At 43.5% G+C, this 25,449-nt stretch overlaps 1 protein-coding gene and 1 long non-coding RNA gene across 6 annotated transcripts in view; one reads left to right on the top strand and one right to left on the bottom strand.

Annotated features, from left to right (window-relative positions):
- The window catches only part of LOC138452408 (myelin-associated glycoprotein-like), a 655,309-nt gene that overhangs the window by 93,065 nt on the left and 536,795 nt on the right, over nt 1-25,449 (bottom strand). The window lies entirely within an intron of this gene.
- Nucleotides 19,535-25,449, top strand: part of LOC138452464 (uncharacterized) — a 431,049-nt gene continuing 425,134 nt past the window's right edge. The window contains exon 1 of the long non-coding RNA XR_011260204.1: nt 19,535-19,721. This is a non-coding gene — a long non-coding RNA (uncharacterized lncRNA). The remainder of the gene's footprint in view (nt 19,722-25,449) is intronic.

Raw genomic sequence — 25,449 nt, 5'->3', positions numbered from 1 at the left:
TCATCTGCTCAGAATCAGAAGTGGAGACGAATGGAAGACAGCATTTAGAACACCACTGGGGCACTATGAGTATCGAGTAATGCCCTTTGGCCTGATGAACGCTCCTGCCGTCTTCCAACGCTTTGTGGACAAGGTGTTCTCCGACCTATTGTTTTCTTCGGTAGTGGTTTATCTTGATGACATTTTGATCTTCTCCCCCTCCTTAATGGAACATCGACGACATGTTACAGAAGTCTTGCAAAGGCTAAGGAACAGTCAACTCTTGATCAAGCCGGAGAAATGTACCTTCGAGGCCTCTTCTGTGTCTTATCTGGGATTCATACTCTCTAAGGGTGGAATCCAAATGGATCCAGATAAGGTTAAGGCAGTGTTACAGTGGCCCACTCCTAAGTCCCCCAAGGATGTGCAGAGGTTCCTAGGCCTATCCAATTTCTATCGTCGGTTTATTCCGGGGTTCTCAGACATTGTCCTACCAATAACCAACCTTCTCAAGAAAGGGAGAAAGTTTGAGTGGAACGAAGGAGCGGAAACAGCTTTCCAACATCTCAAGACAGTCTTCACCACGGCCCCTATACTAGTCCAACCTAATCAATCCCTACCTTTTGTGATAGAGACAGATGCCTCTGGCGGGGCCAGAGGGGCAGCTTTGCTACAGAAGGGGGAAGATGATAAGGAGCATCCTGTGGCCTACTATTCACGGACTCTAACCTCCTGTGAACGCAATTATTCAGTGATTGAAAGGGAATTACTCGCTATCCGTCAGACCTTCCTGGAATGGAGGCACTTATTACAAGAAGCTATGCATCCCTTTCTGGTTCGCACCGATCACCGGAATCTTAAAGTCCTACAGCAGATGGAATGTCAGAATTCCCGCCATGCCCGTTGGGCGTATTTCTTCTCCCAGTATGATTTTGTTATAACATATTTACCTGGGAAGGAAAATACCCTGGCCGATGCATTATCTCGAAGCTTGGCCGAGGACGTAGAGAAACCCCAAGGTGCCGACGAAATATTGGCCGGAAAAAAGATCCTGGGGGCGGTGCATTCCTTCCTTAAGGAAGTAAGGGCCTCTACCCGTTGTGTACCGGCGTCCCTAGACCAAGAGCAAGGTTTAGAGAGACAAGGGGATTTGTACTTTCACAAGGGCTTGCTGTATCTGCCGTCCAAATCATTACAGACACAAGCCATCTCCTGGTGCCACGATCTTCCTTCTGCTGGTCATAAGGGGCAAAAGACTACGTTAGACCTACTTACTAGACATTTCTGGTGGCCGACCATGATTAGGGACACTAAGAATTATGTGAAGACATGTCCCATATGTGCCATGAACAAGCCTTCTACTCAACAGCCTGTAGGTCTACTCCAGCAAGAACCAATACCCTTGCAACCTTGGGATCATATCTCCACCGACTTTATAGTCGACCTCGCACATTCCCAAGGATGTACGGCCATAATGGTTACAGTGGATTCTCTTAGTAAGATGGCACATTTCTCCCCACTTCCAGGCGTACCAAGTGCACCTGAAGCCGCTTCTGTATTTTTGAGAGATGTGGTCCGTCTACATGGTCTACCCCATACCATCTTGTCTGATAGAGGATCCCAATTTACATCCAGGTTTTGGTGTACCCTGTGCAGACAGCTCGGTATCAGTCGGGCGCTGTCTTCTGGATACCACCTGCAAAGCAAAGGGCAGACTGAACGTCACAATGCTACCATAGAGCAATATATCCGTTGCTTTTGTAATCAGGAACAAGAGAAATGGACACACTTCCTGCCACTGGCCGAGTTCACATACAACAATGCCACCCATTCAGCGACTGGGTTCAGTCCCTTCTATTTTACCTATGGATTCCATCGTCGTCATGTGCCTCTATTTGGAATTTCTACGACTACTATGCCCACTTTAGACCAACATCTGGAAGATCTGAGACGGATACACAGGGAAACACAGCTGAACCTTAAGGCCAGCAAGAAGAGGTATAAGATGTATGCTGATCAGAAAAGACAACCAAACCCCCGGTGGGAAACAGGCACACTAGTTTGGCTATCAACCAAGTACTTACCAAGGTGGGTCCATCCTGGAAAATTTTCCCCCAAGTATATAGGCCCTTTTCCGATCTCCTCTAAAGTCAATCCGGTAGCCTTCCGCCTACAGTTACCTCCCAGGTTCAAGAGGATCCACCCGGTCTTTCATTCCTCTCTTCTAAAGGCGTACCAACCCGACCCTCAAGGACACCCAATTCCTCGCCCTTCTATAGCCAAGGATTCTGAGCCTGAAGAATACGAGGTAGAAAGACTAATCGACTCCCGGTACAGACGGGCAACTCTGCAATACCTAGTCCATTGGAAGGGATATTCCACAGCCGAACGAACTTGGGAACCAAGGAGTCATATACATGCCCCAAGACTGCTTCGCCAATTCCACCGAATCCATCCGGGTAAACCTGGGGGAACCCAGATGAAGAGGGGGCATACTGTCACGACTCAACCCTGGAAACTATAGGCAAGATGGAGGGTCGGCAGTAGAACACTGTCAACCTCTCGTTGACAGACTAGATGTCCGAGCACTGGCCGTGCAAGTAATAGCCACGTCCCCAACTCGTAGCGTTGCAACTTCACAGTTACCGACGCTTGAGTTTTTGTCTGCTGTCCGTGTACCTTCTCTCCGGTACCCCCCCTTTGCTCCTGCCTGTGATTACCCCTTCTGGCACCCCTTCTCCTCGAGTACCAGTCTGTCCTGTTTTGTACTTCTTCTTCGAGCGCAGCCGGCTCTGCCTTTGTTTACATCTGCAGATCCTCTTTCCGACGCCTCCGTTCTGGGAGGATACTTTGTATCCTAGCTTTCCCTATTCGGCTCGGTGTTTCAAGCTGTTCTGAGCTGTTTTTCCTCTCGCACTTGCCGGTGTGTTCCTGATATTTCTAGTGTGATTTCTTCCCTTTCGCTCTCGCTCCTTCCTTTCTTTCTCTCCCTCCATCTTACTTCTTTTTCTCTCTTTCATGCCTACTTTCATGCCTACTCCCGACTTTCCCGCAGCTTTCTCAACGATATGCGTTACTTCAACTTCCACTCTGTGCAGGTTGAGAGCCAGTAGATCCCCTTATCTACCCTCTGCCTTACATGAACAACTCTTTGTGCCCAATTCGCCTATTTAATCCCGGCATCCTCCATTATCCATCTTTTTACTCTAACTCTATTCTGAACCAAGAAGCTGCTTCATTGTACCACCTATACTTACCTTTATATCTGCTTCCTGCGGCACGGCATCCATCAAGACAGCGGAACAGGGTTTTTTGCTGCTGACTTCGGCTTTTTCCCTGTTAGGGGGCTGGCTCCTCCGGATACCCCTGTGACTGAGTTCCTAGGCGGTCACAGTGGCTTCTGGGGGGGCTCGTCCCTATTTACACGATAAGAAAGGAGAGAGAAGGACTAAGAAGAAGGAGGACGATTCTACAGGAACAAGAAGGAAGAAGAAGGTCGAGCCCCCCACCAGAGCGTCAGAGACTACAGGTGAGGAGGTTCAGTGGGAGGATTCCTCAGCCTGTGACAAAAAATCCCAGAGGGACACTTTCCAGCTCTCTAGTAATGAATGCTCCATACTGCAGCACATTAGTCAACGCTGATACTATATTAGCTTTATAAGCTTTAATGAAAGACTTCAATGGCCAGCATAGAACCAAAACAGAGTTCCCGAGGCAGCCATAGAAACCTACAATTCAAAAGGAGTTTTATCAGGATATTTTTTGGTACAACCATGAAGCTCAAAATACAAATGATTGAGCAATTACTGGTTTCACTTTTCACAAGAACACACTTCCCTTGTGCTTCTGCTTTGTTCCTGGTTTGCCTCTCTATGGCTTAACTCGGCAAAATGTAGGCCATCAACTGGGATATTTGCCAGTCCAGGCGTGAAATTGTTCACCTGCCTATGTGTCACTGGAAAATAAGCCAAACGAGTACTGAACACGAGTGGCTAGAACGCACCACCTCTCTAAACAAACCTAAACTCGTGAGTGAGGGATCAACGAGACATTCATGAGGTCCTTCATTGCTTCCCATGTTTCCGTGCACAGAAATGCTGATATGTGTATGAACGATTCTATCAGCACATATTCCTGTCCACAGTAAAAGACTACACTGCGTACATGCAAGAGACCCTTGTTCCAGCTGCTTCATGTAATTTATGGTAATGGGATATAATGCAATTTGCTGGACCACTATTAAGCCTAACTATCCCATTCCAGTTTGACACACTAAAGTTAATGTTGGTTTCTTTAACAGAAGATAAGTGGTTTCCAAACGTTTTCCCACTATTTGTAAAAAAAATAAATATATATATAACTCTACAGGTTTCCGTTTTAACGACAATGAAATTGGAATTGGAAATTGAAAAAGGAATTACAAAGCACTAGGCTTTTGTTCCGTATTCTAAGGGTGGTCAGGAGGTAATTAGCAGGTAAGAGCATTAATAAATACAGGGCTGGTCAGCACTCAGCAAAACTCCTACTCTTTCAACAACAAGATCCAATCTCACTTACCTGGTGAACTATAGAGTACAAAACAATGCAAAATGCAATAGTGATTAATCAGACCGAGACCACAGCATCCTTTTGTGGCCAAAGCATCGTAAAAACCTTAACATTTTGTTTTACCAAACACAATCCAGATAACACTACTCTGGACATGTGGCTATTGACTCAGAGCAAATATGGAGGAAGAACATTGTATGGAGCAAAGGGAACAGTAAGCCCTTCCAGCTCCTTTACTTTCCTCCCTTGCTGTTCTGAGATCCTGATCCACTTCATCCATGGTCTGTTTAATGAAGCACTTGGCATTTGTTGGGATATTCCTTGGGTCAGTTTACCAATTCTGAAATTCTGTCTTTCAAAATTGATGATGGATGCAATTAAGCAGGGTATGTTTGTAGGCCAAGATTAACTTATCGTATCAGCCGGGTGTAACCTGGTGGGTGACGAATGTTTAACAGACAAAATATCTATCCACATTTCTGAAGCTTTAATTGCTATTATGGCTGCTAGCAAAGTATTATTTAACTCCAAATGTGTATTATTGAGTGACTTGAATGGGTGACACCCACCAATTTTCTAAAGAAATCAATTTCTATTGCTGGTTGCACCTCTGTTGGAGTTCCAACTACCCATATGCCTGCACCATGATTCCCCATAACCAAAGCTTTTGATTTATATATCGCTATCATGGGATTCACTGGATAGTAATCTAAGCTGTGTTATGAATCCAGCGTTGTCATCACGCCCTATCTCGAGAAACTATCTCTCTATATAGCCTGGAAAGGGCAGCTGGTACCTGATCCCGACCCTGGCGGTGGCTTCCTGAGGGACGGGCATATGGGAGAGAGGATCCTCATGGGAGGGAAGAAGACTTGTTGGTAGGAACACAGTATTCCTCTTTCCACTTAGGCTATGACATCCCCCTAAGTTCACAAACCACAATGGCCTACTGTGATACTGAACAAATCCAACCACCTTATACTGACAGCAGGACTCCTTTTGACAACTGGTGCCGAAACACGGAGACGAGGAAGAGTCCGGGAGTAATGCAGAGAGCTAGTGTTTCGAAGCATCCATTTGGTGCCAGGACATTTAAAATCCTGACACCGCAAGGACGAGTGAGTTCTATTCCCGACATGGGTTGGGAAAGGAGAAGCACAGCAGCTGCAGCTGTAAGGAGAAGCGCTGCCACTGGCGCCATTGCGAGAGGTCCAGAGGGAGAACGTTTGTTGCAAGCAGACCGACAGCGAGCGATGCAGGAAAGAGGCGGACCAGGCCCGGCAAAAACCAGAGGACAGATTGGACATCAAAAGTAGGAGTAGGTGCCACACTGGAGAGAAGGAGAGTCACAGAGAATGCTATGATGAATCAGAGGTGATTATGCCAGAAACCCTGGCCTCTGACCCTTTTCATGTGGCCAGGGAAAGGCAGATGCTTCCTGATCCTAATCCTGGGGGTTGTGTTCTGCAGGAGGATCACATGAGCGGGGGAATCAGGTCAGGAGGACTGGAAGAACCCTGTCACTAACTTCCCTAGTGACCCGACAATCTTAATGGCCTATTGTAGAATTGAAACCTTTGAAGAAAAGGGTAATCAGAACATTAGGGACTACGTACTGGGATGAGGAAGAGGGGCTCAGAGGGACACAACTGTAGAGTGCAGTTAAATGAACTTAATGATGCCCACTTGAGCGGGACATTTAGGTATTTAAGGCCCCTCCTCCCCAGGTGCAAGCCAAGAGAACAACAAGGAGGTGGGAATAGTTCTGGAGGTCGCCAGCAGCAGTTGCAGTAGAAGGGAGACGCTGGAGCTGTGGCTATCATTAATGCGGATGTCGGTCCTACACAGTGGGAAGCGTTGTTGTAGCAAACTTTCCCCCTGAAGAGAGAGGCTCTCCTGATTTCGCGCTGTGTCCCAGTGTCGGGCGAGCACCAGAGTTCACTGGGAATGAGAGAAGTGCCTTTCACGGTATGCGCAGGCCGCGTGAAAACTGAAGCAGTCTGCAAGAGGCAGCAGAGGAGGCAGAACAAAGAGTGGCAGCGGATCGAACTGACGCTTCTTCAGACATCGGTGAATTCACCATTGTTGGGTAATCCCAGTACGCTCCGTAATGGACCGCTGGCCATTGATAGTGAATTTAAATACTGAACTAATGTAAAGGAATCGCTTTGGCATAATAAGAACTTTACAAAAAGGCAGGAAAATAAATCTTATAATCATGGTTATCAAAGCCAATATTTTTGCCAAGACCAGAAGGGGGCAATACTGAAGCAAGCCAATCTCCAAGGTCAAAAGTGAAGCACAGGTCCAAAAAAGCCAAGTGGTTCTCTGTGCCTATCAGGTATTTATATGTGACCAAATACAGTATGAGGTTCAGTATCCAGGGCCTCCCAGAATACATCTTACACATCCGGCAGTTCCCCTCTGCTTCTATACAGTTCAGTAATCTTGCTTGGACAATTTTACCAAACATGTAGTGGAACTCATCAATAAACTGTGAGGGTGGTAATCTACGGTACAGCCCCTATCTCTCTATTTTAAATGTAGACACAAAGTGCCCTTTTAGCAGGTCACCTAGAAACCAAAATGGAGTTACTATAGTATCAGCATCTCATGGCAGCATGAGAGGCTGACACGCGCCGGCAGCGACTGACACGTGTTGTTTACAAGGCCTCATTGGAATGTAAACAATGCGTGACGGCAGTTGGAGAGAGGAGCGATGGATAAGAGCCACAGCCAATCGGGCTCTCTCTTGACATCTCATTAACTTAGTCTCATTTTATATTGTGTACTTTTCTAGTCAATAAATTAATTACTTTTCACCACCGAGCGTTGAATCTTACAAGTGGCGACAAGGATCTGGCACTTCAGAGAGCCCCGCTGCAGTCATCGTGGACAACACGCTTTTACTGAGGTGAGCCCACACATTTCTCTTCGGTGCCGCTAGCATTGCGAAAGTGCCGCGTTGAGACATTCCTCATATACAGAAAAAAAGGAACACGTGTGTGCACTCCAACGCACTCAGCAAGGAGAATAGAAGCAAACTCAGAAAGGACTGCATTTGAATCCCTTCCTCACCATACTGCGCACTCACCAAGCAACAAAAATTACCGGCAGCATGTAATAGTAGCGCAACAGAAAGCGGCTTCATCTTGATTTTCTGATGGAAAACTACAGCCATCATACAATACGAGCCCATCTGCTATCTGTTCATAGCCTGTTTTAGTAGTTTAACATACTGGTCAGGGGCAAGCACTTTTCAACCTGAATCTATATGAACAATCCGCAATTAGTGACCAGCCTCACAGGATCATAAAACTTGACCAATAGAACTCCAACCAAATCTGAATGTATCTAGAAATATTTCCAAAACTGCAGAAAGTTTACCATTGCATATAGCTTCACAAACACTGTTACTTCAAGTCAACATGGCCTTCAGTGGTGTGCTACCTCCTGTGTTCTTCTTGCCTGATCTTGGTGAGCCCACCATTCCATGCAGACAGTGGATAAAGTCATTTGAACACTATGCAATTGTTGTCTGTGGGCAGAATTGCACTGTGGAAAAGAGAATATCTCTCCTATTACACTGTCTAGGACCAGAAGGTCAGGAAAAGTTTGAAGATTGACCAGAACTCACTGAAGAACAAGGGGCAAACCTCAATGAATATGAGAAGACGGTGGAAAAGATTGCCAAACATTATGAAAAAAAGCTTAGCACTATTCTTGAATGATCTAATTTTGGCAAGAGGGTCCAGGGAGATGGTGAGAGTGTGAGCAATACATTACCAGTCTGAGGAAGTTGGCAAGAACCTGTAACCTTAATGACCAGCTGGACGAGCGTCTTAGGGACCAGTTCATGCTCGAATGCAATAACCCGAAAGTCAGAGAAAAACTCTGGGCAGAAGACAATCCGTCGTTGGATGTCGCGTTACGTGAGGCAAGAGTTGGAGCACACCGACAACTGCATCAAAATGTTAGAAGGTAGGGTAAAAAATATAAGTATACCCAATGAGGAAAGCAAACAGAGGACGTCACACGCACAGCCCACCAACAGCAATGACAACATTATGCCTGTTAACGAGACATTGGGAGTGAGGAACAGTGGAGTAACACAAAATGTGGGGGCCCCCGTGCGAGCCATGCTGAGAGCCCCACCCCCCGAACTCAGCAACAAATCACAGGTCGCGCCTCACTCTGGCCCGGCCTAGATTATCACGCTTGCGCAATACGCACAAATGTGCTGTTGAAGGGGTATGCCACACACTGCACTAGGAAAAGATATAAATATGTGTTTTAATGCAATATACAGCACACTTTCTGAGAAAAATTGGCTAAAAAGCAGCAAGTTTGCAATGGTTTTGTAGGGTAACACCAATCCAATACATGCAAGTCACCAACAGTGCACAGGAACATGAATGCCTTGCTATTTAAAATGCCATGGCACAATGAAAACAGGTCCAACTGGCTCCACAATGTAAACCAGTGTAATAACATTACAGTAAATCATGCCAGGCTACATTTAGACATACCTAGTCTGGTTGCATCAAAATGCCAGTCGAAGCAATAACACTCATAAAGAAGAGAACGCACATTCAAGCCTGCGTCTCTATGGCCTCTAACAACACGGCCAAACTCTTTAAAATCTGTAAGTAACTGGTCAATCCTATTGCAGTCTTTACCTCTCCTGTTCCCTCCCAGGCCCTCTTTATGGCTCTTTTCTCTCACCTCTCTGCTAAAACTCAGGACATCCAGTCCCCCATCTCCTCTTCCTCTCCCTCGTCCTCTCTTGGCCCCCCATTGGCCAGCTCTACTTCTCTTCCTCCTTTCTCCTCTTTCTCTCTGACAATACCTGATGAGGTTTCTAGACAAGTCCGATCTATGAAAGTGTTGTCCAAACAGGTGCTCCCCTGCTCCTCTAGAACCATCAAGGACCATATTGACGACACCCTTGCCCCAGCCTCGGCTGATTTCTGTAATCACTCTTTCACCACTGGAATATTCCCCTCTCCCCTTAAACACTCCCTTGTGCACCTACTCCTCAAGAAGCCGTCTGCCTTTCCTGCCTGTCTGGAAAACTATCGCCCAATATCCATCACACCTTTCCTGAGCAAACTGTTGGAAAAAATCTGGCCTTCTTCCAGCTTACTCTACACAATGAATCTGTTGGTTGTCTCCATGACCATCAGTCTGGCTTCAGAGCTGCCAGAGGCATGGAAACTGTTGTCCTAAACACCTGTTAAGCTCTGCTCTCTAACCTTGATTACAGCATTCCTTCTGTCCTCATCCTCCTTGAGATTTCCTCTGCTTTCAACACCGTCAACCACGCCATACTGATTAATGGACTCCATAAGAACCTGGGCATCACAGACCAGGCCCTTGAGTGGCTGACCTCCTTCCTCTTGGACTGCCCCTCCCAAGTGCACCTTCGTCCCTTTCTCTCCACCACATCTCTCTATTCATGTGGTATTCCCCAGGGCTCCATCCTCTCTCCTACACTTGAAGGTTATGGTAAGTACCCTAAAAGCTATACGAGCTTCAATTGAGAGCCAGTGCAAGGATTGTCTGGTGCTCGTAAGAGGGTCTCTTCTAGAAAGACCCAAGACAGCTTGACTGCTCTGTTCTGTATTATTTGTAGTCTGTGTATTTCATGTTTTTTGATACCCACTAGTAGACTACCGCAATAATCTATCTTCACGCCAATTATGGCTCTGGCGATTATCCCCGCGCATTGTTGGGTAATGAGTGGCTTGAGATGGTGAAAGGGGTTTATTATAATAAGTGGAGGAGGCTGTTATACTTGACACATGTGATTCCGTAGTCAATGATTGATCTAGCGTAACTCCTAAGATTTTAAGTTTCTTTACAGGGGTGTTCATGCTGGTTCCGAGTCTAAACAGACCATAATTTCTATCTAATTTTTTTATAGCTGTGGAGCTCCCCACAATCATGAGCTCGGTTTTACTTTTGTTAAGGGCTAAGTTATTATTAAGCATCCATTTCTCAATGATGGTGAATATTCTGTTAAGTTTCTGTTCATCCTGCATGTGGCTACCGGAAAGAGGAACGACACATTGTGTGTCGTCAGCATAGTTACAGAACATTATGCCCTCCTTTTCCAGTTCAGAGAAGAACGGTTTCATAAACAAATTTTAAATGCAAGGAGAGGTACTGACACCCTGTGGTACTCCAAAGAGTATTGATAAAGCTTCTGCTACATCAGAACAGACTCTACTAATTCTATTTTCTAGGAAGGAAATAATCCAGGAGGCCGCCAAGGGGGAGAAGTTGGCAACATCTGTGAGACTGTGCTTCAAAATTGAATGATCAACTAAATCAAAAGCAGCCGATTGATCCAGGGAGACTAACAGAGATAATGAACCTTTGTCCAGTCTCTTGAGTAGGTTCAATTTAAGTTCAAGAAGTGAGGTTTCGGTTCTGAAGCCGCTTCTAATGCCTGACTGGTGTTCATTCAGGATGGGGGATAATTTAAAATGTTCTGAGATTTGTCCGTAGGCAACTCTATCTAAAATCTTTAAAAGAAAAGGTGTGTTTGATATTGGGCGATAGTTCAAGGGGTTATTACTGTCTAATCCTGTTTTCTTTATGATGGGTGTAACCATGGTTTGTTTCATGTTATCGGATACTAACCCTTAATCTAAAGATTCATTAACGAATTTACAGATTGCTTTAATAAGTGAGGGGGGCACGTATTTATGATCACTGAGGCACAGTCATCAGCTTTGCAGTGGGACGGTTTCAGTTTCTCAATGACTACTTGTAGCGCCTCCTCTGTTATAGGGTGGAAATTAAATTGGGGCATGGTTGGTTGAGATCTTTTTTAATTTTATTTAAAAGTTGTTTTTAGTTTGTACAAAATAAATAAATACATTGTCAACTTTTACAACAAAACACATTAATGAAAAATCAGAAAGAAAAACAACATGTTCACATAAACGACATAAAAAATCATGATCCTATTTGTTTAAAAATGAAGGGACATACTAGCAAGATACAATTAAACGATTGCAACATGTGAATTTGTAAGAGCATTTACCTATGAGATATCAGTTCACAGCTTTTGTTACTTGGTAGTGTTAATCGATTAATTATCTTTCATGTAGTTTTACTCTCTAGGTGAGGTGACATTGGAGCACCGTTTACAATGACACTTTAATTACAACTAAATCAAAACTTCAACCACAATTTAAGCATGTCGACAAAACATAGGTAGTTATATGACTCTCTATACTTAAACATTGGAGCACCGTTCACAGTGGCACTTTAGTTACAGCTAAATAAACACTTCAACTATGAATAAGCCATGTCGACGTAAACGTAGGTAGTTATATGAAGCTCTATACTTAGGGTTACAATACATGACTTTTAGGCTACATGGGAATTTTTTTCTGAAATAGTTTGTTCAATCCTAAATAGAAGACGAGATAAAGCGACTATAAAGGATATGCTATTACCAACTAAACATCTTTCTCAAAAGAAGAATCTAGCAATTTCAGATGCCTGAGGATAATAAATACCCAGTAATTTTGAGCTTTTTTCTTCAAAGCTAGAACAATAAACCACAAGATGTTTTAGCATTTCTTGTTGACAAGTATTTAGACAAAAACGACATTTCATGGTGTCCAGATGTACAGGACTCTTATGCCAGTTAGAAGTACGTTCCAATGTTTTAAACTGGTTCAACTTAAAACGCATGTAAATAGATCTTATTTTATTACAAGGACATAGGGTCAAGAAAGGTGCGCGCAACTCCCTCTTTCTTGTAATTGATGCATATTCAGCATATAATGTATAGGTTCTATTAATATCTAGAGTATTTAACCAATCCAAATCGTATAAGTTACGCTTAACATTTGGTAAACCAGCAGTAGCTCTTCATACGAGGAGTCAATGGCCCTCATTACGAGTTTGGCGGTAGCCATGGAGCTATTAGCTCCATGACTGCCACCAAACCGGGCTTGTTTACCAGGTTCCTGCAATGAGGAATAACCGGGTCATTCCAACATTGGAGGACCCGGTAATTCCTCCTTGCAGGAACCATTCCCCATTCCCATTTGAGCCTGCATTACAGGTATCCCGTTGTTACCTCTTTCCTTCCCTCGCTGGACCCGGGAAGCACGCTTGGTTTTACCAGGCGTGCAATCCAGGTCCCGCGATAGGAAGCTTGTAATCGGCCCTGATGAAATAAAGGGGGCCGGTCCCGTAACGGCCCCCTTCATTCCGTCAGCGCCAGCCTTATAACAAGGCCCAATGCCTTTTAGGATTTTATCCATCTGGTTTTTAAATTTCTCCATGAATGGTAGGGAACCATCCCTCAGAATGATATTTAAATCAGAATAAAGTGAGTTGCGTGGCGGTAACAATATTTTTGCATATCTTGCTAATTTTCACCATATCCACCTCACAGACAATGAAGGTATGCCCATTTCTTGGTGTTTTATTGAGTTAGGAACTGACATTGCTAAGCCCAAGGTCTTCTTCCAAAGGATACCCTGAATCCTGTTTAGTAAAGAGTCCAACAAACAGATATCCAACCCATACAATAATATCGGTTCCACCTTGAGAGTATAACATTCTATAAGAGAAAGCATTGAGAATTTACAATATTTCCTGAGAATTACCTTCATCATTGATGACAAAGATCTTACTTTTGTTTTTAACCACATTTCCCAGGATTTCAGAGTATCTACCTCTCCTAGGTGATAACCAAGATAGCGAATGCTGCTGGCACACTCTATTTTATCACCCGCAATCTTCCAGATATAAGATTTTATGCGTTTATTTTTGTAAAATATAACAATTTGGGACTTCATAGAATTGGCCACCAAGTTGTGTTCCCAGTTGTGTTCCCTCGCATATTCGAAGAATACATTTAGTTTACTTTGTAACCCCTAAAGAGGATGCTATTGTCCGCAAAACATAACCAATGAATCTTTAAACCAGCTAATTTGGCAGGGTAGATCTTGGTCCTGTCCCATATTTAATCCATATCACAAAGATATAGATTGAATAAGGTTGCTGCAAGATTGCAACCCTGTTTGACCCCTGTCATGGTGCAAATTGGAGAAGTAAATGCACCTGCTTTAATGATTCTTACTTGAAAGGTAGTGTCAGAGTGCAGCCGCGCAAGCAACTGCACCACTTTTCCAGGGAACCCAAGGTTTAACATTTTCATCCATAGCACTTCTCTAATTATAGAATCAAAAGCACTAGTTAAGTCTAGAGCTGCAACATAGATCGGGCCAATGTTGGTCATTCTATATTTGGCAGAAATATGCACTATTATAATAGCATTCAATGAGGTCCCCATCTCTTTTCAAAAAACCTGTTTGGTATTTTGAAAAGATGTCCTTTTCTTGGATATATTCTTGAATGTGCTTTAGTAATAAGATTGCAAACACTTTCGCTGAAGAGTCCATTATAGCTATAGGCCGAAATTTGGCTGGGTTATTAGAATCCCCTTTTTATATATATGGGTATAATTATTGCATTGAGCCATGATTTCGATATCATATTTGTTGATAAAATATTTGCAAATTTTGTATATAGGATTGCAGCCCAAAATCTATGGTCATCCTTTAGAATACAGGCCAGGAGACCATCCGGACCGGGAGCTCTCGAAGGTTTAAGCACCCGAATCTCCTGTATAATATCATCCAATGAAAAGGACATCTTATCAACACATCTCAATCCTAGGATTCCTGAATTGAATTCTGGAAGATAACCGGTAATTTAAACTTTCCCAAACCTCTGCAGAAATTGACGTTCCCCTCATCTGTGACTGTTCTAGGTGCTTGTCATTTAATAAAGACCATATATTGCGGGTGTCTCTCTTAATTAGTAATACAAGCATCCGTTGATTTTCCATCAAATTAAAACTGTGGCAAATAGATTTCATCATGTTTCTGAATTGTAAACAGATCTTGGATGTCATATTTATATACTCATTGGGCTAAAGAGTTAATCGCGTAAGAGCTCTCAAAGCACAATTTCTTTCCCATTTAATATTAGCAATTTGTGAATTAAAAGTAGATATTTCTATATTGTCTCGGGCCCGGAATGCTTTAGTATTGTAAGAATATGTTTACTTATTATCATAGCGTTCTAATCCTCTCTCTGTTTTGCCTCTAGTCCAGTTGTACATACGCCATTTATTCGCCATACATCCCTCTGTACCACATATGTCAACTCTCTGCATGTCCTCGGATGCCATCTAATTGAGATGTACATACGATCCACTTCTATAAGCGTTAAAATGGGGTCAATACAAAGAGGATCCATCTTATGTTATAGGGTCATGAGAATAGGTGCATGGTCACTAAAGGGAGTATCCATAATGACCACCTTATCAATTTTTCCCAATAACATTGTTGCGATAAAAAAAAATAATCAGTATAAGAGGTTGCATTTCCTCTGGCCCATGTCCCAGAGTGCCAGCCATCTTTGTATTCTACTCGTTGAATATTCCAGTGGTTCAGATACTCATTCCAATTACATCCCCTCAGTTGCGTTCTAGATTGTCTATCTTTTCCGAAAGCTGCGCCTATTTGCTCAATACATACTGAATTAAAATCTCCCCCTATGATAAATACATTTTCAGGGTTGTTTAGCAGGGTTTCTTCAAGGATCTCTAGGTCAAAAAACATATCCAGAGTGGACTCTGCAGGATTAAAATATGAATTTATCAATATGTAAGAATAAGACATTTTGGTATCGGGTTTATATTCAACGATCAGAAGGCCACTTGTAGCTCGAATTATGTGTGCCTCGTGGGCATTACTAATTAGAGTGGCAAACCCTCCTGCTGGGCGGCCAGCTAAGTCCTGCACCGCAGGCACACAATAGCTCGAGTAACCTTCCAACACCACATTTCTCATACACATGGTTTCCTGCAGAAGATATATTTCAATTTGTCTTGCTATATCGGGCTCTGTAAACCAACCATTAAAATCTTTAATGTCACAACAGTTCCGTGATACCAGAGTGCAATCCTTCTGGCTAGGACTGTTTATTTTTGGATTGCAGTTCTAATATCAAGGTCATCAGTGGTGCCAACCACGTAATATTTGAGGCAGCCCCCATTAAGGCTGAAATTTGATTAATAAACTCAGCAGTCTGCATTGGCATCGGTTGGATATTCGGATCAATTGATGCCTTCACCTCAGGGTGCTGTAACTGTTCATCAACAAATTGATCCGCCTCCTCAAGAGACCTAAATATTTCCAATGTCAGTCCCTGTAGTTCAAAATCCTGCCTATGGTCCCATAGAAGTTTTAATATGATAACGGATTGGGGTGCACATATCATACGTAAATTGTTATGATTTGTCAGTCTTATCCAATCTATGTCATTTGAGTGTAGTGTCCTCAGCTGCGGGCTACCTTTAAACACATTAAACAAGAAAGATCGATTTAGTCTCTGTTGACCATTTATCTTGGGATCACTGCGCCACCCCAGGAAGTATCTTGTATCCCTTGAGAACGAGCAGTCTACTTTGTCTAATTCGGTATCTCTACTCAGAGTATGTGCCCTATCATTTATAAACATGTCATCATTTGCGATATTTCGGGATGCTAGAATCCCTTGGTCAGAAAGAGAATCTTTTCTGTAAGAGTCAGATATTTGCTTCCTATCAGGGGACAACTTTATCAATTCCTCCCGAGGTCCCTCAACTTTTCCCACCTTAACTCCATGTACCTTCTTCATAGGGGACATTGATCAATTATTGGTTGAGTATCCATATGGGGTGCCCATTCATTCAATTGCCCAATTTGTGTGGAGACTTTCGATTCATCTATTAAGTTGGTGTTTGCACTAGACGCCACACCAGTTAGTTTGTTTTCAACCATGGGATAGAATGCAGAGTGGCGCCCTTGCTTGTGTGTTCCTACTACCCCTAAATCTCTGGCATCAGGACAACATGTTTCATTCCTCTTTTGATTCGATTTTGTATTTCTCGCTATTCGTTGCTGATTCGAAAAGGCAAGATTGAGTACCGCTTTGGATTCTTCGTTGAGTTCCGTCAGATCAATTACTAATTCATTACCAGACACATCCCCAACATTTTTTGCCTGTTGTTTGATCAGATCACCTTCAGACATATTTTTACCCCTTTTTTTGTTTTGTTTTTTGCTAGTCTGATTTGCAGTGCTGTCCTTTTCTTGTTTTTTTTAATTGTTTTTTTTCTTTTTTCATAGCCTTGTCATGCGCACGTTTCATTTTACGTGAATAAAAAATAGTGTCTACCTCATGTACTTCAGTACTATCGTTGGGAATATTCGTCCCCTCTTCCCCATTTGGCACTAGTTTTTGTTGATTATCGTAATTTTCTGACGAGTCACCTTGGATCGCTCCCACAACCAAAATTTTAACCAGTGGTGAGGGACTATTTGGGGATGTATCAGATTTACCCAACATAGACTTTTCTGTTTCAGCTGTAGCACTTCCCATTTCACTTCTCATCTGTGTCACATGATGCAAGGATGTGAGGCCTCGAAGAATATCGTCTAATTTGCATGAATTCATCTGGGGATAAGGTGGGGGAACTGAACACTTTCACCTTCACTGACTGCATTTCCATATGATCTGCGATCAGGAGATGATTTTCCTCCATCATCCATTGTTTGTGTGCTCTTATTAGCTCCCTCAGGTTTTACAGGGATTAACATTTTCAACAGACCTGTGTCAAGCAAGCTCCATTTCTCTGATTGGCCTGTAATATACGCCAACATAAAACCCTCAAGCTTATATATTTTCTCTGACATTCCTATAATCATATCCTTTATAGCATTTAAATGCATATGGGTTAATTTGTGGCCTTCAGGGACGTCATTTAGGGGTCGCCAGAGGTCGCAACTGCGACCTCTGAGGTCTCCCTTGCGACCTCTGTGGTCTCCTTTACGACCTCTAAAAAAAAAATGTTTTTAAGGATTTTTTTTGTAATGCAATCTCCTGGGCTGTGGCCAGCACCATGTGGCTCTTTACTTCTGGAGTGGCTGGATTTCTTGTTCAGGCCCCTTAAAAAAAACAAGAAAAATAATAACAGGAGTGCCACAAGTCTAACACTTTCAGCACTGACTCTAAATAATAAAGAATAGGAATACCAAATAAAGTGTCTTTCTGGAATTCTATACAATAATTGCTAGACTCATTAAGAGTTTATTTCAGGCACACTTCAGGGGGTGAGTCACTGTTTTAGTCTGTTCTTAAACGCCTCAACTCAGCCTTTCATCCTTCTGAGGTCGATAAATGTACCAACACAGGTTGGGTGATATTGGGTGTATATTTTTTCTACATAAAGCGCTCAAGCGTAACTGCTATATAATAACACATCATTATCGGTTGGTCATGGACGTCTGCTTGCATTGACAGTAATTTGGTATATGGGACTCTACACACTGATCTTAACGATACATATGGCGATCCATTCTTGTATGAAATGTACAGCACATTATAGTGCTATCGTAACAATATTTTTCGGAGTGTAGAATGTTTTGTCAATGAGTGAAAGGTCGTGTTCCATCGCTACCCAGGATATTACTTCGGGATGGGGTCAAATGACATCACTTCCTGTGATGTCATCAAGGGTCAAGGGTCATGAGATGTTACTTCCGCTACCCCTGGCATTTTGGTGAAATGACGTCCCTGGTGGCCTTTGTCTAATAAGTTCAGTAGTGAAGCCACTACAGGAAATTTCATGCTTGCCTCACCCCCAAGAGATGGGAAATGCATATTTTCTATAGACAGTTCAACTGTTTTATTATTCATTCCTTTTGCATCTTGATCAGTTATTTCAAAGTCTGAGGATTCAGTATCTCGACTTTTTGCAAGGCCCCCCCCCCATTCGAGTGCGTAGGTGAGCTTGTTGAGGGCCGCATCTGCCTTTTCTCTTGGTGTATGTCATGACCCAACCCTGGGTCAGAAAAAGTGACCTGTTGTAGATTGTGTAAGGAAATTCTCTCCACCTCAGAAGGCAAGTAGACAACAGGAGAGGAGGGAGCAAAAGAAATTCTACATCGTTTCTCCCATTCATTTATTAATGTAGGGGCCAAAATAGAGACATCATTCATACCATCAAGCATTTGCGTTTCAGTTGTAGGAACTTGTTGTGTAACCCCTCCTCCCCCCTCAGGCAAATCATTAAATTCAGGAATAGGGAGGGATGTATAATTTTTATCAAATGATGACTGCAATTTTGGTTTCCTTATTGCAGCTTGATAGTGTGAAGCCCCTAAGTCAGTTGGTTCAATTGCCAATGATTGTTGGCTATAAGGGACTGTATTTTCATCCATTGCACGTTCACCATACACACAGACGTGTAAGGAAGAGCCGATGAACTCTGCACGATTCGTGCAGTTGCATTTGGGCCGTTGTATTTAGCCCTACGTGCTGGTCGGAGGCTATCAGGCTCTTGCCACTGCGCTAACTGCCCACCATTCTTTTTTGATAAATATACAAGAGCAAGTCAAACTTTTGCCACGTGTAAGACTTGCTATTTGTTAATGCTGTATTATTGGGTGCCTTTAAATGAAGAGGAATTAATATTCCCAAGTTGCACTGAGCAATACTATCGGACCTATTTAATTTGCAAAACAAGTTCAAACAGAAGAAATTACTCCACTGGAGTCACACCGCCCAGCCGTACAGACGTCAAAGCCCTTCTCTAGGATGGACCAGGGCCGGCGTTTCAGGCTTTAGAACAGGAAGTATAGCTCAGAGATATAAGTCCACAGTTCTGTCTGGATACAGTAAAGAATAGTACTATTTGTACCAAGCATTACAATGACAACGTATATATAGCAATACAAAGTAACGCTAGAAGCGTGAGTGCATGAATGGTAGAGTTAACAAAGAATTCCAACAAACCCGTGCTCATCGCCTCTTCGCCTAACAGCCAAACAGCCAGGGCACTTCGTATGCACTTCACGTGCCGTAGGCTGTTATAGAGGCTGCTGGGCTCAGGTGGGCGGGGTCATGGGAAACACTCGAAGGAGGCTAGAAACAAAAGAAGGGGTCGTATTAGCACGGGAAGAAGTACTGCTAATGCACAAAGTCCAGTGCGAGCAAATGAATGGAAAGTGACTATTGTCTTAGTTTCCACGTTTCGCTTATGTTGGAGGGAAACACCTTCTTCTTGCGCATACAGTGCGGACCACGGCAGGCACCGGAAGAGTCAGGTAAACGAAAAGCAGCATGAGCAGCCAAACAGCCAGGGCACTTCCTACGCACTTCACGTTGGTTGACGTTTAGGAGGGGTCCGAGCAGCCACAAGGGGATTTACTGGGAAGGTCTTCTTTCTTTCTTGCATACCGTGATGATTCCTAAAAGTTTATTATGCATACCGTCCTGAATTTTCTGGCACCAGGCACCATCACTAGTTTCTAATTGGTCTGCTGGTAATGGAACTGACTCTTGATCTTTTAAATATTTTAAAATGTCCTTCATTTTTGAGGCTGCTTTGTCTATTCTTAGGTTATGAAAATTTTGTTTTGCCTGTAGGATTGCTGATTTGTATGCTTTTACTAGGTTCTTGTAAAATAGTAACACATTTGGTGACGGCGCGGATTTCCATAGGTAATATGCCTTGAGCGCGAGAGTTTCGGAGATATTAGCCATGTTAGAAGCAAGATTTGTTGACATGGACAATAGTGTGGTATGCGGCAAAAAGTTCGAGTTAAGAGCTACTAATGGTGCAATGCCCGCTGTAAGAAGTTTACGGTTGCGTGACAGCACATACCCATTGGAAAGGTTTTTAAGTTTCGCATGGTATGACACTATTATGGCGAAGTGAATAAATGAGTGATCCGACCAGGGACTAGAAGATATATTCAAATCATGACACAAGATATTAGTGGTTACTAACATAAAGCATTTCACTGTTAGTACCTGCATTCAAATGCCACATTTTTTAGCCAATTGAAATCGTGATGTGGGTTTAGTAGTTGCATGCCAGGGGAGTGATTGGAAGGGTAGAGAGGGAACAGGAGACCACTCTATTCTCGCCATCCATACATTTAAGTGCACTCTTTCACCATACAGGCACACCCAGACACCCACCCATACAGTTAAGTGTGCACCCTTTCAACATACACTCACACAGACAGCCACCTATACGTTAAAATGTGCACCATCTCACCATGCAGGCACACCCAGGCAGCTACCCGCACATTTAAGTGTGCACCCTTTCACCATACACTCACACACACTCCCGTCATGGAGTTAAGGGGAGCCCTATTACTTCAAAACGAATTTTTTTTTTTTGAAGTCACGTTGACGTCATAAAGTAATGATTTCCTTTAAGGAATGAACCATAATGGAAATAATTTCTTTATGAATGCAGAGTGACTTCAAAAAGATACTGGGGGTCATTATGACCCTAGCAGTAGCCGTGCCGGTAAATACCCGCATGGCTGCCGCCGGAGTCAGGAATTTTCCGGTGCCCAGGAATGGGCAATTACAGGTGCATTACAGCCCCGGCAGACCCGGTAATTGTTCATTTGCGGGCTTCGGAAAATATTACTCCCCATTCACATTTGAGTCCCATTGGACTCAATGGGAATTGGGAGGCCGGATGCACCAGCACTATTCAGGAATGGTGCCGGTGCATCCACTGAGTTCTGCACGCCGGTGCCGTTCCGACCACCAGGTCAGACCTGGCGGGCTGAAAGGCACCCACTCGCAGAACTCGTAGTTTGAAGGTCCGGAAATAACACTACTGGCAAGCTTACCGGTACTGTTGTTTCCGGACCGGCAAACTCATAATGAGGCCAACTGTTTCTTTTTGAAATCATAGGGCTTCCCCACCCCATGACATGGAGGCCTCGAGCCTAGGGTCTTCCATTGCAAGGGGTTGGGGGATGCCTCGGACTTCAAAAAGAATGTTTCTTTTTGCAGTCACTCTGCCTTCATAAAGACATTATTTCTGTTGCAGAAATAATTTCTTTATGAATGCAAAGTGAAATCAAAAAGAAAAAAATCGTTTTATTTGGTTGAAAAATAAAATGTTTCTTTTTGTTTCTCCAAGTGGGGCCCCCTCCCAGGACATGTGATGGTGGGCCGCCCGCACCGCTGGGCCTGCAGGGGCTCCCGTTACGCCAGTGGTGAGGAAGTATCACGAGAAGGGGCAAAAACTGGGTCACAGAAATGATGACACGAGAGGTAGAGCACCTTTCCGTGGACGTAGGAACAGTCCCAGCAGATGTTACAGATGTGACAATGTGGGTCATTGGGCGTACGACCCAGAATGCCCTGCTTTAAAAATCATCTGCAAAGGAAGAGGACACCCATCTAAGTTTTGTAAAGTAAAGAAAACAACGGCAAATTACATTGGTGATGAACACAGCGAGGGAGAGGCAGAAGAATGTGCCTACCTGCTCTTAGGGATGGCCCCTGCAGGTGGTCCAAACCTATTGTGGTAGTAGAAGTGTTTGAACACGCTGTTAGGGTTGACGAAGGACGTGTATGGAACATGGAAAGTGTGTATGTGGTTCGTTGTGTGGTTGGTGTCTCGACTGGAGAGTCAAACAAAGATTTGGGTGTGAGAGACCAGAATGGACAAAATGTAAAAAGATGTAGTTCTGATGTTTCCTTGCCTGGTGAAAACTCAGACGGCGTTTGCCATTCAAGGTGCGGGAGATCATATTGCAGACCTCAACGTTTGGCGGATTATCTATGTAACTAAGAAGAGTGCGTCTGAGTTATGGTCTTCAGTGTGAAGAAGGGAGGATGTGTAGTATCAGCATCTCATGGCATCATGAGATGCTGACACGCGCCGGCAATGACTGACACGCGTTGTTTACGAGGCCTCATTGGAATGTAAACAACGCGTGTCGGCTGTTGGAGAGAGGAGCAGCGGATGAGAGCCACGGCCACAGGGGCTCTCTCTTGACATCTCATTAACTTACTCTCATTTTATATTGTGTACTTTTCTAGTCAATAAATTAATTACTTTTCTCCACTGAGCGTTGAATCTCACAGGTAACATACATTGGACAAAATCAACGCCTAGAGTTCTGAATGATTTGTAAATATATCAGCAGTGACCCCATTTGGTGCCGAACTCTTATTGCCAGCCATTGCCTGAATGGCAGCTGCTCCCTTCTGGATCGAAGCATAGGTAATGCTCCTAAGGCTAGTGCTGTCCACTGAAAATACATCACTACAATCAGTGATGGGTACCATGGCCACTTTACAATTCCCTTCTAGGTTCTTTGCATAAAGTAAGGTAACATTTCCCAGCTTTTCGGGGGGAAATGTATATGGGGACATTAGTGGCAGAGCTGCCTGCAACATTTTTAGCAACTCATTTCCAGAACCGTTTTGAGTGTTTCTGCCACTACATGAACCTCCAACCTGTCTGGAGTAACTCTTTCCTTGCCATCAAAGCCATCTTGTATTTTCCTTTACTTCTTCTTACCGCAACCATTGACTGGTGCTCTTTTTCAGACTACCAAAAGTTATTTGTTTAAAAGCTTACGTGCAGCATTCAGCCAAGAACCTTGTGGTCTAATGTCTCTTTTGGCATTATAGCTTAGCCCTAATGATTTTGCAACTATTCCCATAAGCCTTTCAAAAGTTACCAATCTTCCCTCATCTGTGCATTCTAGTTCTAGAAGTGTTGAGACTTTTACCCTTTCCTTTGGTGCCAATCTACTATTTAACAGTGGCTGATTACAACCTTTTGGACCTATGCTTCTACCCTTGTTTATTATGGACTAGCAAAAAGTACCCGTTCTCTGAACGGGTTCGGTGGACAGACATGACAACATTCTCATAAATTGTTGAAAATCAATGATCCTGTAGGTGGTTCTTCCAATTTGCTTATCGCTTGATGTGCTTTGCACTCTGAAGACTTTACTGAGAATGGGCATATGTGGCTGGCTGACGAAAGTTGGTGTGCTGCTGTGCTCTCTCCCCACCTGTTGCCTCACCCTGGCTTGGTGCAGTTTGTTGTGTTGCAATTTTCCCAGAAACCATGCATATTAGGGTTGAGGACTATTTCTTCTACGACCACATTGATGTTTTACGGATTTCAGGCAACCGTCTCATGTGTGAAAGGTGCTAAAATCTGGGGTAAGGCGTGGGGTGTCCAAATGTTATGTAGCCAGTAATGTCCGAACGGTTCTAACAGGTAACTATACAAAATTTTGTGCAGATTGGTGAAGCAGTGTGAAATTGTATAAGGAACAACACTTTGCCAAGCCACAAACCCACAAATAAATGTTGTTTGGTGAAATATGGGGAACATGATGGGGTGTCCAAATGTCATGTAAACAGTATTGTCCGATATTGATATCATGATGGATATCCTAGAGAATCCATCTATGTTCCATGGCCAGAGACCGAGCTCTCTGTTTGTTTCAAAAATTAAAAATCTGGGATGTATGTGGCAAGAAGATTTGGGTAGTGAAACACAGGTGGAAGCAAAGACTAAAGCAGTCTATTTCGTTCTGAGAATGCTACGTCAAGCACTACCTTACATTCTCAAAGAGGCTCACGCCGCTGTGGTAGGGGCGCTAACTAGTGCCCACCTCGACTACTGTAACAGCCAATTGATGGGCATCCCTTCCAAACAACTCCAGCGACTTCAGAGAGCCCAGAATGCGGCCATCAGACTGATATTTAAATTAGGTAAATTCACCCATGTATCAGCATATCGTTGAGAGCTACACTGGCTCTCAATTGCTGACCACATCAAATTCAAGACAGCCTGCATTATCTTCAAATGCATAAATGGCATTGCCCCTCTGTATCTGAGAGAGCTAATTCAGCCATATCATCCAGTAAGACAACTATGCTCTAGTGACAGTCATCTTCTTATCACTCCCCATTCAACCTATACCTCTCGAGGTGACAGAAGATTTTCTGTCTTTGGTCCTAAGCTGTGGAACTCTCTACCTTTGCAATTTAGGACCATGAGCTCTCTTCTGCAATTTCGCCGAGCATTGAAAACATTTCTCTTCAGGTAGATAGCCGTGTTTTTTTTGGGGGGCCCTGTCTTGAGTTAAATCTTCTACTTTTGATGTTGTTATCTGCGCCGAAATACGATTCAGTTCGTCATGTGCACGTTACAAATATAAAAAATCAAATCAAAAATCAAATCTATAGGTTGCATGGGAGTTTTGCTTTATGAAACGGGTGTGATTTATTTAAATAGCTGTATAGCAAGCTTCCTGAGGGATCCTTAAGAGGAAAGTTGTTTATTATTGCTGCTTCTTGCTTAACACAACACCTCTTGTCTTGCAGTGGACAACCTGCATCACCTTCCCTTTCGCACCACAAATCCCAGATATGAGGGCACTATGGCATTTCACCACAGAGAAAGCAGAGATCGATGTTACTAAGAGGGTCACGAAAATCATACAGGGAAAGTAATGATGATGAATGCAAATGGGGGAGGGATGCCAACGGCCTATCACATAATCTAGGACGACTAAATATGCACCACAGGATGGACGTCAGGGACAATGCTTATGGAAAGAATTAGTTCATTGTTTGGAAATGCAAATGGCATGCTTGAAACCATGCTAGGTTAACCATGTGTGGTGTGTATGAACGAAACATGTGGTAATTATGACCTCAGCAGAAGGGAGCATGGCAGATTACACAAACAATCCCGATGCGCCTGGTGACAAATTGGACAATGATGAAGGAGTTCGATTAGTGCTAGCTCATGTATGGAGATAGTCTGCTGTGGGGTATACTCAGCTAGAACCTGGTGCCAGAACAACCGGGTCCCTAAATGCTGATTGAACACTGAAAGTGCTGGGAAGAACTATTGGAGAAATGGCAACATGCCTTGTCAGCAATGAGAAACAGCAAGACTCCTCACTGGTATCTTCACTCAGAACAGTGCATTATAGTAAGAAGATGCACTCTGAGGCCCCACATGAATGGGCCTCATTC

This window comes from Ambystoma mexicanum, chromosome 1p, assembly GCF_040938575.1.
Source record: "Ambystoma mexicanum isolate Mex_15411 chromosome 1p, UKY_AmexF1_1, whole genome shotgun sequence".
In the NCBI taxonomy this organism is placed as follows: Eukaryota; Metazoa; Chordata; class Amphibia; order Caudata; family Ambystomatidae; genus Ambystoma; species Ambystoma mexicanum.
Note: the sequence above shows the minus strand (reverse complement) of the source record. Positions and strands in the feature narration are given on the sequence as shown.